Raw genomic sequence first — 14429 nt, forward strand, 5'->3', positions numbered from 1 at the left:
GGGACTTCTCAGGAGCGTTCATAGGCTATGTTTGCTGAGGGCAGGGACTGTGTCTTTGTTGTTTATTCCCATGCCTAAAAATGACCAAAAGTGAGTATATGCGGCATGAAATCCCAAAAGGGATATGGTTTATGGCATCTTACAACCTTAGGGCTCTGCATTTGCAAAGCATCCCCTGGGAGAGGCTTGAGGGCACCCTGCTCTAGGTGAGGCAGGTGGAGGAGGGATGGGGAGGGTGTTTCTTGGCCATTATTTCATCTTTTTAAGGAAGCAGACCAGAAGTAGAGGAGGGTTGCCCTTACTGGAGAAAGTGGCCACTGGGGTGGTGGCTCTTATGTTGAACTCAGGCACAATTGCATTAAAAAATATTTGTACTGAGCATCTAATGTGAACTCACTGCAATTCTTAGGTAGTGTTTAGACAACATGCTAGGCCTGAACAATAGTGAACCAAACACAGTTCCTGTGAAATAACTTTAGGAGTTTCCATGAAACAGGCCCGAAGGGATGATCAGGAGCAACACAGGCAGTATGTGATTGGCAGTCAAGGAGTATGATGCCAGCAGTAAGCGCTATGAACAGCTGAAATAAGAGAGAAATTGGATGTGCCTAGGGTTATCACGAGGACATTTGGGAGAAAGTGGGACTAGAGGTGGATGTCAAAGAATGGGATGAGTATGAATTGTAGAGCAATAGAAAGCCCAGTGGAAAAAGGGGGAGGAGACAGGCCTAAAAGTCCAAAGTTCAGTGTGGTTCCTAGATATGTTAGGTTGGAAGATAACAGCAGAGCCACCCACTAGAGATGTCCTAAAGGTACTTGGAAATACTATGTTGAAGTTTGCATGAGAGATCTCAGAGAAAAAAACGAGAGCTAAGGGCTCAAAACTGCCCCTGATACTTTCTGGCATTCTATCTCAACTAGGGACAGTAGAGGGATGCTGGGGTCTATAGCTCTGGGAAAGCAGGAAGGCTGAGTTTGTGCGCAAGTTGGAGACTATGAAGCAGACATTAAAGGATCAAGTATATGAGCCAAAGAGACCTTACGGAAACTTCGTGAATCAGAATGCCTGGGAGCCTGGATGTCTGGATTTCAAAGAGGCATCTGATGGGATTCTTATGTACATGATCCCTTGAAGACCATGTCTCTTGGCTGACAAATCTCAGGCCAATCAGTTCAATGTTACAGGAGAAATCCCACTTAAATATCAATGGTCTATCAATTCATGCATTCTGGCTTAATATGCACTTTTGTACTTTCTGGAGGTGGATGAAAATAGTTAACTCATTGTAATTTTTCATTGTACCAACAGGTAACTGAGAGGTCTGGGAAGTTGTGTTGAGTCACCCTGGCCAACTGATATCAGACAAGCTGCTGGATATCTGTCATGTGAGTTGATAATTTTTAAAGTCATGAGCAAAATAATAGAATAGACTATACTGATATATATATTTTAAAAACCAGACTGATTTAGCAGCAATGTCATACTGAAGTGATGACCACATTCTCTTGATTGTATGTTGGGATAAGAGGTGATCTGAAGGCCCTAATGTGAGTGTACTGGGGATCTGATACTTGGAAATCACTGACATAATAGCAAGACTTGGCGGATAGAGTCCAAGAAGCCCAGGCCATGGGCCAAAGTTAGAAGTCAACACCAGCAGGCATATGGACAAGGCAGGGTGCTGGGGGTTAGGCAGGCACATAATTGAGCAAGACTAATTCTCTTGTGTGCAGAAGATACATGAAGCATAAAATTCATCATTTTAAAATACAATTCAGTGGCATTAAGTACATTCACAGCGTAATGCAACCATCACCACTATCTAATTCCAGAACTTTTTCATCATCCCAAAAGGAAACCCATACCTATGAAGTAGTTCCTCCCAATTCCCTTTCTTCCCAACCCCTGGCACCAATAATTTGCTATTTGTCTCAATGGATTAGCATATTCTGGATATTTCATATCAATGGAATCATGCAATATATGGCTTTTTATAACTGGCTACTTTTACTTAGCATTTTGATTTTAAGTGTAATGCATGTTGTACCATGTATCAGTATATCATTCCTTTTTGTGGTTGAGTAATATTCCACTGTATGGATATTCTGCATTTTGTTCATTCATTCATCAGTTGATGGGCATTTGTATTGTTTCTACCTTTTGGCTATTGTGAACAGTGCTGCTAGGAACATTTGTGTGCAAGTTCTCTTTACACACCTGTTTTCAGTTCTTTGGGATATATACCTATGAGTGGAATTGCTGGGTCATATGATAACTCTGTGTTTAACTTCTTGAGGAACTGCCATGGACTATTTTACATGACCCCCAGCAATGTAAGAGAGTTCCATTTTCTCCACATTTTCACCAACGTTTGTTTGACCAAGACTGATTCTTGTTGTAAGAGTTTCACAGCCACATGCTTCTTCGAGGACCAGGCGCTGCCCCTAGTGGGTCAACCTTCAACTGTCTTCAAGACCCAGATCTCTGTGATGCTGGTCTGACAACCACCATGATGGTGACTGATAGGAGGGCAAGCTTCATGAAGTTCAGTTACTCAAGCTTAATTCATGACTCTACAATTCACAACCTCCACACTTACATGGGATCCGCCTTCTGCACAGTCACTCCATCTGATGCCAGAGCAGGCTTTTCCCTCCCTGTGGTGTGACTGTTCAACACTTGAACTAGTTCACAGTTGTGTATCAACTTCCGTGGAAACCACGTGTCATGTGGTTGCTGAATGCAGCTGGCTGTGTGCCGTCATTGGCCACAAATCAAAGCTCATTAGATGGAAGCAGTAAATAATATCAGGATTGGGGAGGGAGTCCTGAACTTGAGAGATAATGCAGTCTGCTCTCTCTTGTGTCCTTCCCACCTGGGGTGTTCTCCTCAGCTGTTTAAACTTGGCCTGACATTTATAGGCATTTTTCAGGCCTCCTCCCCCTGCTGCCCCTTATCCCTCTACCACACACTTCCCCTCAGCAACGAGCAAACTGGGAATAATTTGACTTAAAATCAAGGTGGAGCTCAGTAGAGTGGATAATTAAGAATGTGGTTTCTTAAAGCACTTAGGGAGTTATGAGAAATCAGAAATGTGTTTTTCGTTTGAATAAGAGTTAGTGGTCTGTGAGGGCAGTGACTGAGACGTCTTTATCTGTGTTCTCGGAAGCTGAGAGGCTCTGAGAAGAGCCCTCAGTAACTCTTAGTGTCAGGGTGAACCCTGCCTGCATCAGTGTGACCTTGCTCCTCCCCATGGAGCTCCCCATGCCAGGGGCCGCAGCCATCCTCCGGCCCTGCCACCAGCCATCAGGCTGACCTGCGTCCCAAGGAAAGCAGTCCCCAGCCTTCCAGGCCAGTCCCCAGCATGCTGCATGCCATCCACTTCAGCCACGGAGCTCTGCCCTTACACTATTCAGTTTCTTGATTAGAGCAGACCAAAAAGAAAGAAACTCACCAAGCTCCACAACCACCCCCTTTCCACAGAGAGAATGCTGTTCAGGAGTTGGCCTGGAGGGAGAGAACCAAGAGGGGACGTACCACTGGCCAATTCTTCATATGAATGTTAATGACATGTGTGTGCTCTTAAGTGTAATTTGAAAGTAGGAACATGGAAACTTTGAGGAGACCAAGAGGGAGTAATGTCAGTGATGGTGGACTAGGAAGCCTCTGACCTTCCTGTCCCCACGAGGACATCGGCTCAACAACTGTACGCGGACGGAGTCCTTTGTGAGAAATCCAGTTAAGAGGTTCCTGCAAGCCAGTGACTCGAGACCAGCCCATTGAAACTGTCATGGGACTGACTACAAGTTGGAAATAGCCAACTGCATGCAGTCCGTCTTCAGAGAATTTGGACATATAGGAAAGGAGAAATCCCACTGATAGTAAAATATACACCAACGTGTAATAGGTCCAGCAGAGACCTCACTGAAAGGAGGATGGTCTGGCCGTGGAATTCTAGGAAGAGGGGCACTAGGGAGACGAGTGACAGAAGTCCAGGGCAGGCACCTGCTGTCCACTCCTTCAACACTTCTGCTGACGAGGACCAGAGTGTCAGAGCCCAGAGAGGAAGCCACTCTGCTTTTCTCACTCCCAAACAACCCACCCCCCCTCTAATTTAGAGTTTCAGCCTTCATCCTTACACCCTAAACCGAAAATTGGGAAAGGACTTTTTATTGTTTTAAGTGAAGGATTTTGAAGATGGTGATTTAAGTTATAATGAAGATAAAGAGCAATTTCCTGCCCACCACTGCTGTCTCTCTTTTCCCCTTCCTCCCCCCCCTATTCTCTGAAAAATGCAGCTCGAGAAAATCTGACCCTGGGGAGTGGCGGATGTGAGAAAGCTGTGCAGCCTGAGCTGAGAGGCAATTAGCTGTCCCCAGCAGTCTCCGTGCAGGCAGAGGCGCGTCCCCAGGCAGGAAGACATCACGGTGATTTAGTTCAGTGCTGGCTGGTTTGCTGACAGCGTGCTGTGTGTCCTGAGGCCCCATAAGAAGTGGCTGGCCAGGACTGAGGTCAACACTTTGCCCAGCTGGACCGTATCTTTGCAGTGACCAAGGGTCAGTGAGTAAGAAAGAGAAGGCCTAGTGGGCTGTGACTTTGAATATGTAGCCAGCCATGAGCTGTTGCTCAAGAGTCGAATGGGTAAATTAAGATTATGCCTGCTTGGGTTTTGCTGGGCACTTGCTTTATGTTGTTGTTGTTTTTAAAGCCCAAACTTTATTTTATAGTACTATATCCTGTAATGTGAAACTCGTATATCTACATCTGAAAGATGATAATAAATAAATATAAAAAACTCATTCCTTGGTCAGATGAGTTTTAACAGCTCTGGGTTAAGCTTAAACAGGTTTCGGTGGTCCAGGACTCATGAGAGACGGCAGTAGGGATGATGACTTTAAGAAGAGTGTGCCGTGGACAGCGATTTTCACGTATGTGATCAGGGAAGCCCTTTTCAGGAGGGTGGTCCTCGAAGGCGTCGTTTGATAGAACAACCGTGCCCGCTCAGTGCCTGCCCTTCTGGTCAAAGGCCTTGTCTGTCTCAGTTGGCTTTTCACACTAGATGACTCAATATTGTGTATTCATTTCTCTTCTACGTGCTGGGCGTGGGGTGCTTTGTTTTTGTTTGTTGTTTTTTTGTGTGTGTGTGTGTGTGTTTTTCAAGAAATTGACCCATTTTGACAATGTTTTATTTAAAAAATCCATCTGCTAGCTTGAAGTAAGAGGAGGACTATTTAAAATTTCAGCCCAGCCAGCGTGGCTCAGTGGTTGAGTAAAACCTATGAACCCGGAGGTTCACGGTTCGATTCCTGGTCAGGCCATATGCCCAGCTTGTGGGCTCAATCCCCAGTGTGGGGAATGCAGGAGGCAGCTGACCGATGATTCTCTCTCATCATTGATGTTTCTATTTTTCCCTCTCCCTTCCTCTCTGAAATCAATAAAAATATATGAAAAGTGCCCCCCCACCCCAAATAAAATAAAATAAAATAAAGGTTTCAGATAGCCTTATATCACCTGCTGTTTTAACAATGAGGAAACGAGGCTCAGAGAGTGAGACAATTGCCGGTGACCTCACTCCCGGCCAATCAGTGTAGGGCCGTGCGGGATGGCAGTGTAGTCCTGACTGCTAGCTCAGGGTCCTTCTCCTTCGACCCTGAGGACATGGCTCCTGGCTTGTCTCCTGTTTGCTCTTGACCCATTCTTCCTGAGAGGATTTATCCAGGTCCCTTATGCCAACTGTTGTTTAGCCATTTTCACTTTGTCCAGTTTTGAGGGGAGAGATTCTTTGCCAAATAGTTTTTGGTAGCATACCTGAAGGCGGAGTAATAAATTGGGAACAACTAGATCTACTCTTTGGAACACCTTCTTCCTGGCTAGTCTACCTTTTCACCTGTGAGGTCAGCTCTTCCTTCCAGAGTTGTCATTGCATCCAGAGGCCGGGCCAGCCAATGGCAGGAGGATGGGTGGTGCCACCTGCATGGAACTGGACCTGGAGTTAGGTCTCTGTCCACCAGGTGAGGTTTCATATCCAGGGGGACCAGCAACAGCACACTGCGGTGCAGACAAACAGCTGGCACCAGAGTCTCCAAAGGCTGGTGGAACTCAGTGGCGGGCCGGCTGGCAGCTTGCAGCTCATCCCTGCCCAGGTGCGAGACAGAGCGGGATTCCAGATGCTGAAACTAGCAAGAGATAGATGAGGCTTCGGTGGGTAGAACTAGGAGTGTGATCAGAACTTAAACAGGAAGGAGGATAAATTGATGCCACTGAGCAGCTCTCCAGTCTTTGCTGCTAAATGTCACAAGTGCACTGAGAAATACACATGGTGCTGAGCAGGGACCAGGATGGGGGGCCAGAGGGAATCACATGGGCACATGTAAGGGGAAGGGAGAGGTGGAGGCTCTCACAAATTCCTGAAAGGTGGGACAGTGGCTGTTTTGTTCACTTTTTTGTTGCCTGAGCACAGTGCTGCCTCAGAGGCACTTGGTAACTACTTTCTGAATGAATGAATGAATGAATGAGAACTATTTAGCAGTAGTGGAGATGGAATTACGGGAGGTGATACTCAGGAGCTGACCCAGCCCTTACATTGCTGAAGGCCGTGCAGCTGGTGCTCCTTACTCTGGCACAGTGACTTTCTGGACTTCGTGAGTCCGGCTCACGTCTGAGTCAGTGTTGACCAGACAGCCTGGATGTGGCTTGAAGCTGCACTAACCTGGATAGAAGCAAACACAGTTGGGTCCAAGGCTGCAAGTCTGTTTCTATTTTGGACAATGTATTGGGTAAGTGTTGAGCGGGCTTTCTCACCTCACTGAGGATGAAGGGGAAGCTTTGGATCAGAACCCTAGGGCCAGAGGTTGGGCCAGCAGCGACATTTCGAAAGTCACCAAGCAAATGTTTACCAACTATAAGTTATAATTTGGAATTTCACTCTTAGAAACGGACAGCAGATCAGACATGAAAAAGTGCAGAGCCTCCAAGGTAAAAAGAGCGGGGAGAAGTCAATATCAACTTAATTTTGAATAATAGAGCCAGGTTTCCACCCTCGCTGGGTGCTTGGTTTTTATCTCTAAATCGTTCCTCCTGATACGTAAAAAAACCCTGTTGTGTGCTGATTCACTGAAGAGTTGGAAGAAGGCAATTAATTTTTAATGCAAAATGCAGAGTTTGGATGTACCTGAGTGGGTTTGGAGTCGGGCAAGATTCCAGGCCGCCCGGAGCCTGTGGTCCCCGGACTGGGCTGCGCTGAGGACCTTGGGAGGCACTTCGCTCATCAATAACATCGTGATTCTTGTTGATGAAAACTTTCACACAGAGTGCAAATGCCTTTCCAGGGACCAGATCTGGCTTTTTCTTTCTTTGTTTCTTTTTTTCCCCCTTGTGCTCAGTGAAAGTCTCTCATGAGTCCCACAGCGGAGTCTTTGTACCTCCCGTGCCCTTGTCGGTCATTTCACCAAGACTCATGTGCTCTGGCAGGCCGAGGCGGGCTCTCCTTTCCCGAAAGATGAAAAGCATGTCACTGAAAATATTAGTCAGGCTCAAGGAAAAGCTTTGTGAGTTCTGCATAATCACAATGAAAGAGAAAGTAGGTCACATTTGCAGCCTGTTCTGTTTGTGAAAGGAAAAGAAAAGAGGATGAAGAAGAAAGTGTCAGATCATTTAGTTTTATCACAGCTTCTTAAGCCAGCCTGATCTGTGTCAGAGGCTCGGGTCTGACACCATCTTTACACCCTGGGGCTCCCACAGGCTTGAAGAAAGTCTCCCCAGGTGGGCTCAGTGAGCCTGGGCGCCAAGGCCCGATGGATGGGTCCCTTGTGTGTGCTTCAGAGCCTTTGATTTGCAGCTGAATGGAAGGCATTTGGACTTGAAGAGAGTGTTTTGGAGGCATCTCTGGGGTGAGGGGATGCATCCTGAGAGTTGCAGCCTCAGGTAACACTGCGGCACTCCCAGGTCCCAGTGCACTGGCTGCTGTTGGGTGAGGAATTGGGAACAGGACTGGAATACTCAGATGGTCCAGAGGAGTCAGCAGCTCCCCTGATTTATAGGCCTGTGGGATGTCATGGACCAGGCCAGATTCCTCGAGAGAGGTGCGAATAGCAGTGGCCACCCCAGAATAGCCTGGTACAAAGGAACCTAGTGGCTTGGAGCACTCTACACACTTGCCTGCAGAGGGAGGCTTCTGTGCGAAGTACCGATGCAGGGCGGTGGTTTCCCGGGGGCTCCAGCTTTTTGAGATTCTCAGTGTCAGAAAAAAGTCAAGGAGCCACGAATGGCCTCAGATCCGGGTCTTGTCTTCTGTTTTTTCACTTTCGTTTACCTACAGTTTTCATTTGCACCTTTTTTTTTTTTTTTTTTTTTTTGCGGAAGTTGTAAAATCTGCATTTTGTGTATGTGTATGTAAAGAAGAGTGTACGGTTATTAGAGAAGCTTGCTGTTGAAGGAAACACCACAGTGGTGCAGTTGTAAAGGGAAGAATTCTTTCGTTGTGCAAATAAGCACAATTTAATAGAACTGCTTGGGGAGGAGCTTTGAGGCTAATGTGTTTGCTGTTCACCAGTTGGGAACCTCCATGACAATAGGCCAAGTTCTGCCACTCTGGATTGGACAGGAGAGGACATAGAGAATGACACAGGCATTGTCTCTTCATGGGAAGATTGAGGACTCTCGGCGATCTCAGTGTGTGTGCATATTGCAGTATACTTTGGTGCTTATCTTGTGTGTAGCTACCTGGTCTTCCTGGGTTTTTCATCAGCATCTTTGGTCACACTGAATCAGACAGACTGTGCACGGGCATTCAGTATTACAGTGTGTTACACCCCAGGTGGATAGGAGTTCTTTGGCAGTTTCCAGGACCACCAAAGTCGATACAGCCTTGCGTTGTGTGGAGAGGCAGAGGCTGTGGAGGTAGCACAGGGTCTGGCAGGCCTGTTGCTGGATTGGACCGAGTCCATGGACAGGAAACCTAAGTCAACTAGGAGGCGGGTACAGGTAGTGGAGCCAGGTCCAAAATTGAAAACGATTAGATCATTTCCTCACCATTAAAGCAGGAGCTGTGGTAGACCAAAAAAATGGGAGTATGTCATGAAGCCAAGGTCATCTGCCTGCCAAGTCCAAGGACGGTTGAAACAAGAGGGGATGTGGGCGTAGTGGGATGACCTGGCTCCTCCACTCACTTCTGCCTGAACTTTTCCTCCTTGGGCCTCAGTTTCTTCAACCTCTTATATAACATGGTTAGATAGGATGAGTAACTTACTTACTTTTTTTAAGTAGTGGCCATCTGCTCCTGGCCATGTGACTTTGGGCCACTCACTTGGGCTTTCTGTGCTGGGCTGATGTCTGTTAAATTGAGAGAACACCCAACTGTGAACTCTTTTTTGAAACAAAATTTTGATAAGAAAGCACAATGGGCAAATCAAATAAAAGTGGGTGTGCTCCAGTCAGCACTGGGGACTGCGGGGAGGAGCCAGATTGGGCACCTGAGCCCCAGCTACTTATATATCTAGGTGGTTCCTTGACCTCCTGGCAACAGCATTAAAAGATACTGGATTGGATAAAAATTTTAAAACTCTTCTAGCTCAGAAGGTTGGTCAACAGCTGCCTTTTTTCTAAAGCTGTTCACGATTTCCCAGATACCTTTGCCCTCCTGTTTGTAGAAGGGTCCTATCTGCACAAGGTCAGGCCGCTCTGTCAATCACAGGCCAGCCAGATGTTTCTGCAGGCCAGCTGAGTAACCTGAGCAAGGAGGTCCTCGGCCAGAGCTGGACCACACTGGGCACACACGCCGTCCACTGTCTGCTTGAGGAGGTACCATGGAGCGTTAGACAGCCCTTCCTGACCCAGCCTTCTCGTCTTCCTGTGAGGCAGGGGAATTTGGAGGCAGCAGGTGGGCCTTGAGATTCACAGTCTGTGGAACTACTAGGAAGAATTGAAAGTAGTCAAGAGGCAACACCTGCAATAATTTCAGCATTTACACAAAGTTTCCTGTACAGGCAGTATGTGGAAAGTAGGGAAAGCTGGTGGAATCTTACCTTCCTGTAGAGACCATAAACTGGCTCCAAAACCAAGTTAAATTAGGGTTAGTAGCCCCCTTTCCGTTACTCCAAAAGGCTGTCTTGGATTTCTTTACTCATGAGAAAATGGGAGCTTGAATTTTATTCTAACTACTAGAGGCCCAGTGCATGGAATTCGTGCACTGGGGGTGAGGTGGTCCCTCAGCCCAGCCTGCGTCCTCTTGCAGTCTGGGATCCCTCACTCCTTTCAGCCCGTCTGCTCTCTCCTTACGGCTTGCCTTGCTGCTCCTTCGCACTGCCGCGGAGGTGGGAGAGGCTCTTGCCACCGCAGCTGCACTCGCCAGCCATGAGCCTGGCTTCTGGGTGAGTGGCGCTCCCCCTGTGACAGCGCACAGACCACCAGGGGGCAGCTCCTGCATTGAGCATATCATAGCGGCTGGTCGTTCTGCCATAACGGTGGCTTAGGTTTTATTATATAAATACTGTTAGAAATTTAGGGTCCCACGAACCGTTCAATATAATTGAGAGGGAAAAACCCTGAAGTTCAATATTAATACCTGGGTTGTTGTCCCAGTTCTGCTCGATGTGATTTTGGGCTAGTCAGTTGGGCTTTCTGTGCTGGGTTGATGTCTGTTAAATTGAGAGAACACCCAACTATGGCAAGAATATAGTAATATTTCACTAAGATGTGAAAGGTTGAGAGTGGTCACCCTGTTCTACAAACAATAGGAATGGCCAATGTGCGGCTAGTGAAACCTGATATGAACACCTGGAGAGATGATGTTGTCCCTTCTACAGAGCCTGGGATCACGTGGGCTGGAATTCCTGCTATCCCTAGCTGGTCATTGCTCCTCTGTTAAGCCACCAGTAATAACAGCTTTGCACCCAGGGAAGAGGACCCGAAGCCACTCACTGCCACTGCTGAGCCTCATGTGGGCTCTCTCCACCTGTAGCCTGGAGTCTGTTTTATTACCAGGAGTTCTGTCTGCCTGGCGGTTCTGAGTAGTTTGGGATTTCAGCACCACCCTCTGCAGAGAATAAAAACCTAGGAGGCCAGGGCAGGAAGAGATTAAAAAAGAGGAAGGAGGGTACAGGGGCGAATCAGACAGCTCAGAAGGAAAAAGAAGGTTGGTTTTTATACATTGAATTCATGTTCACTGTAAAAATAAAGAAAGAAAGATTTAAAAGTACTTGTTAGTCTCACCACCTAGAATCAAAAGGGTTACTTCCTGACTTTTTACACACACACACACACACACACACACACACACATTATTGTGTATATAAATAGACCCTTAAAGGAAAAGGTCATACTCAGTGGTGTGCTGGTTAGTGTTTAACAAACGGCTACGGGAGAGGCTGTCCTGGTTTGCAGCATTTGCCAATTTCCATGGTGTAAATGTTCCCACCATGGCCGATTTCAAACTACCAACGCTGTGTCAACAACTTGCAAAATTCCTGAAAATGTGATAATCAGCCATCAGGAACCAGCGAGAGCCAGCTCCAGCACACCATTGACCAAGTTTCATCCTATTTCGCTCTTCTCCCTCCTAGCATAAGTCTTTATGCCTAAACTTTTGAAAGTTATCTTTATCAAATTAATTTAAAAAATTATTTTTCAAGTAGAGTTTACATTCAATATTATTTTGTCGTAGTTTTAGGTGTACAGTATTGTGGTCAAGGGGGACCCTTTGTAAAGTATATGACTGTCAAATTACTTTTTGAATTAAAATTGTTTCCCTTTTGGAATGGAGAGTTGGGTCTTAGCCTGTTCCAGTGATTGTAAACGTTGCCCTCTAGTTTGAATGTATCTGTTTCGCATGTTCCATAGATCCTTATATGAGTAGGGAGTGGACCTATACTTTATTAGGTGGCAGGAATAAAAATGTAGTTGGAAAAAAAGACAGATTAATGCGATCAAGCAAAAGAGTGTGGTGGCCAGGAACCGAGTCTGCAGTCCATTATCCCAGGACGGATTTGACTTAATAGAGGCAATTTTCTCCTTTGCAGCTCCTTCTCCTGGCCCCGCCAGCTCACTTCTATACTTGTCACTCATTTCCCCTGGCGTTTCTGATGGAAATTGGCCCCCCTCCTGTCTGTCTGATGAGAATCAGGCTGCAACTGTTTGGCCCACAAATAACCTCCTAATCATATCCATGTTTTCCTTGTTGAATGGGAGCTTTGGGATATTGCAGGGGGAAGGGGGAGTGAGAGCTGCACTCGCTAAGCAGCAGTGTGTGTGTGGCGTCATCTCCTGCTTGGCTCTGGGGTAATGTGTTGGCCTCCCTAAGCTGGTAGACTGTTGGATCTGTGGGAAGAGTTGGCTAGGTGGAAAAAGTGCTGGATGCCAAGGTCTCCCACACTGGAGTTTTAATTGCCTTAAAAGAGGCTGAGCTTTATGAGTTTCTGATATCAAACTTGGCTCTCCCAGGCCCAGTGAGTGGAGACAGGGAGTTTCCAACTAAGACTTCATAGGTGTGGGAAGCAGGTTGCTGTGGGTGGGCGCAGGGAAGTAGGGAATCCATTGTCATAGCAAGAAGGAAAGACATGGCCTTTCCCTCTACTCATGTCCAGTGTGAACAGAGGATGGCAAGAAATCTGGTTTGGATCCCTGACAAGGAGGTCAAGTTCAGACGCCTGGAGTGTAAGAGGCAAAGGACAGAGCCAGCAGGAATAAGGGACCTCTCAGTTGGTTAAGCCCCCTAGTCTCTCCAATCCCCTGAGTCATCTTTGATTGCTCTTCTCTATCCCTTCCCCACCAACCTGCTTCCAAGTGGTCACCTAGACTGGTCAACTCTGCCTCAGAAATGGCCCAAGAAGCTACCCCCTTCCCTCATCCCACTGCCATGGTCCAGGCGGTCATTATAACCCACCTGAGCTATGAGAACAGTCTGCCAACTGGCCTCCCTGTGGTCTAGTCTCACTCAATCTGTATCCCTACACATACAATTTTTTTAAATCAGCAAAATAATATGTTTTAATAAGCACTTAGAAAACCCAGAAAGTTAAAGGTTCAAAAAAACCACTCATAGCCTTAATTCCCCGACATGAAATCAGCTGTTTCAGTGAATATCCTTCAGAGGTTATTTTCATTCTTAAACACAATTGATAATCAAAACCACTTTATAACCTACTTCCTCACATATTATGGTGAACATTTTCTGATATTGATACTTTTCTAAAATGAAATCCCAAATCTGGTTGCTTAAATAATTCAGTAAATAAAACCACCACCAATTAAAACCCATGACCTACGTGAGGAAGGTCAAACTCCTTGGAGCAGGAGAGAAGGCTAAATGTGCTCTTGACACTAATCTCCCGCCCCCACAGACCACCCTTGCACACCCTCTTTGCCACTCATCCTCTTTGCATAAACACACTACCTACATGTTTACTCTGAGAATTCTGTACAAAGTGGCTTGTGTAAATAACTCCCATCTCCCACCGTTCCCACTTTGTGAATTCTTCCATTCTTTAAGATCTATCCTTAGTTATTTATGTGTCTATCCCTAGGAAAATTAGGAATCTCTTGAGAGCAGAAACAGAACTGACTCAGTTTGTATTTTTAGCAACTCGTGGTTATGCCTGGCACGGGGCAGTAGGCACTCAGTAAATATTTATGGAATGAATTGGCCTCGATTTGGTATGTCTGTTTTCATCCTCTTGCCAGTTTCACGTGTTTGTTTTGTTGGTGCCCATGGTTCATCCATATTATATTTTCTTTTCCTCCTTTATATGTTTCAGTCTTGCTGTCCTGAAATAAGAGCTTCTGGCCTAGAGCCATCCATGACTTTAGTTTTGCCTTTGCTGGTGGGTTGAAGATGTTCTTAGTTTCTGGTGGCTTTACTGAGAAGCGAGCTCAGTTTTTCAGAGTCGACAGCCTAGAGTCAGGCCTCCAGCCCTTTTCTGAAGAGTTGATTTATAGGTTTACGAAAATGTTTGAAACAGGAGAAGGCAGTGTGAGTGGAAAGTGGGAATCCACCCTCAAAACCAGGGGGCTAGCTCAGCACTCATTGGGGAGGGAGGGGGTAGGAAAAGTCAAGTGCATGAGGATGGAGTGGGGTGTGCCTGAACCAGGGCTCTGCGAGTCTGCAGTTTAAAACTGCTCGAGGGACTCTGCTCTCTACCTTTGCCTTTTGCTCCACAGATAAACCGCATCAGGCAATCAGACAGCAGGCGCTGTTTCTTATGGTTCTGGGGATGCTTAAATATGAAGGTTTTGCCAGAGGGATGAGTACATATATTTTTATTTTAAACTTATTTTTCCTTCCCCACCAATCTACTTCCAAGTGGTCACCTAGACTTTATCAACAAACATTAAACTAGAGTTATTTTTATTGAAACTTGTAGAAAAGGGAAGCTGGTCAATTTCACTCCTACTATGGGTACTAGCTCTACAGAAATAAGGATGAGCAAATTTATGT

At 46.2% G+C, this 14429-nt stretch overlaps 1 protein-coding gene across 1 annotated transcript in view; it reads left to right on the plus strand.

Moving 5' to 3' along the window:
• The first annotated feature begins 1312 nt into the window (after positions 1 to 1312).
• PDZD2 (PDZ domain containing 2) overlaps positions 1313 to 14429 on the plus strand; it is a 233302-nt gene continuing 220185 nt past the window's right edge. Inside the window, exon 1 of the mRNA XM_005857886.2 lies at positions 1313 to 1386. The gene's annotated coding sequence lies outside the window, so the exon portion shown is untranslated. The remainder of the gene's footprint in view (positions 1387 to 14429) is intronic.

Source organism: Myotis brandtii, unplaced genomic scaffold (genome assembly GCF_000412655.1).
Source record: "Myotis brandtii unplaced genomic scaffold, ASM41265v1 scaffold115, whole genome shotgun sequence".
Classification (NCBI taxonomy): Eukaryota; Metazoa; Chordata; class Mammalia; order Chiroptera; family Vespertilionidae; genus Myotis; species Myotis brandtii.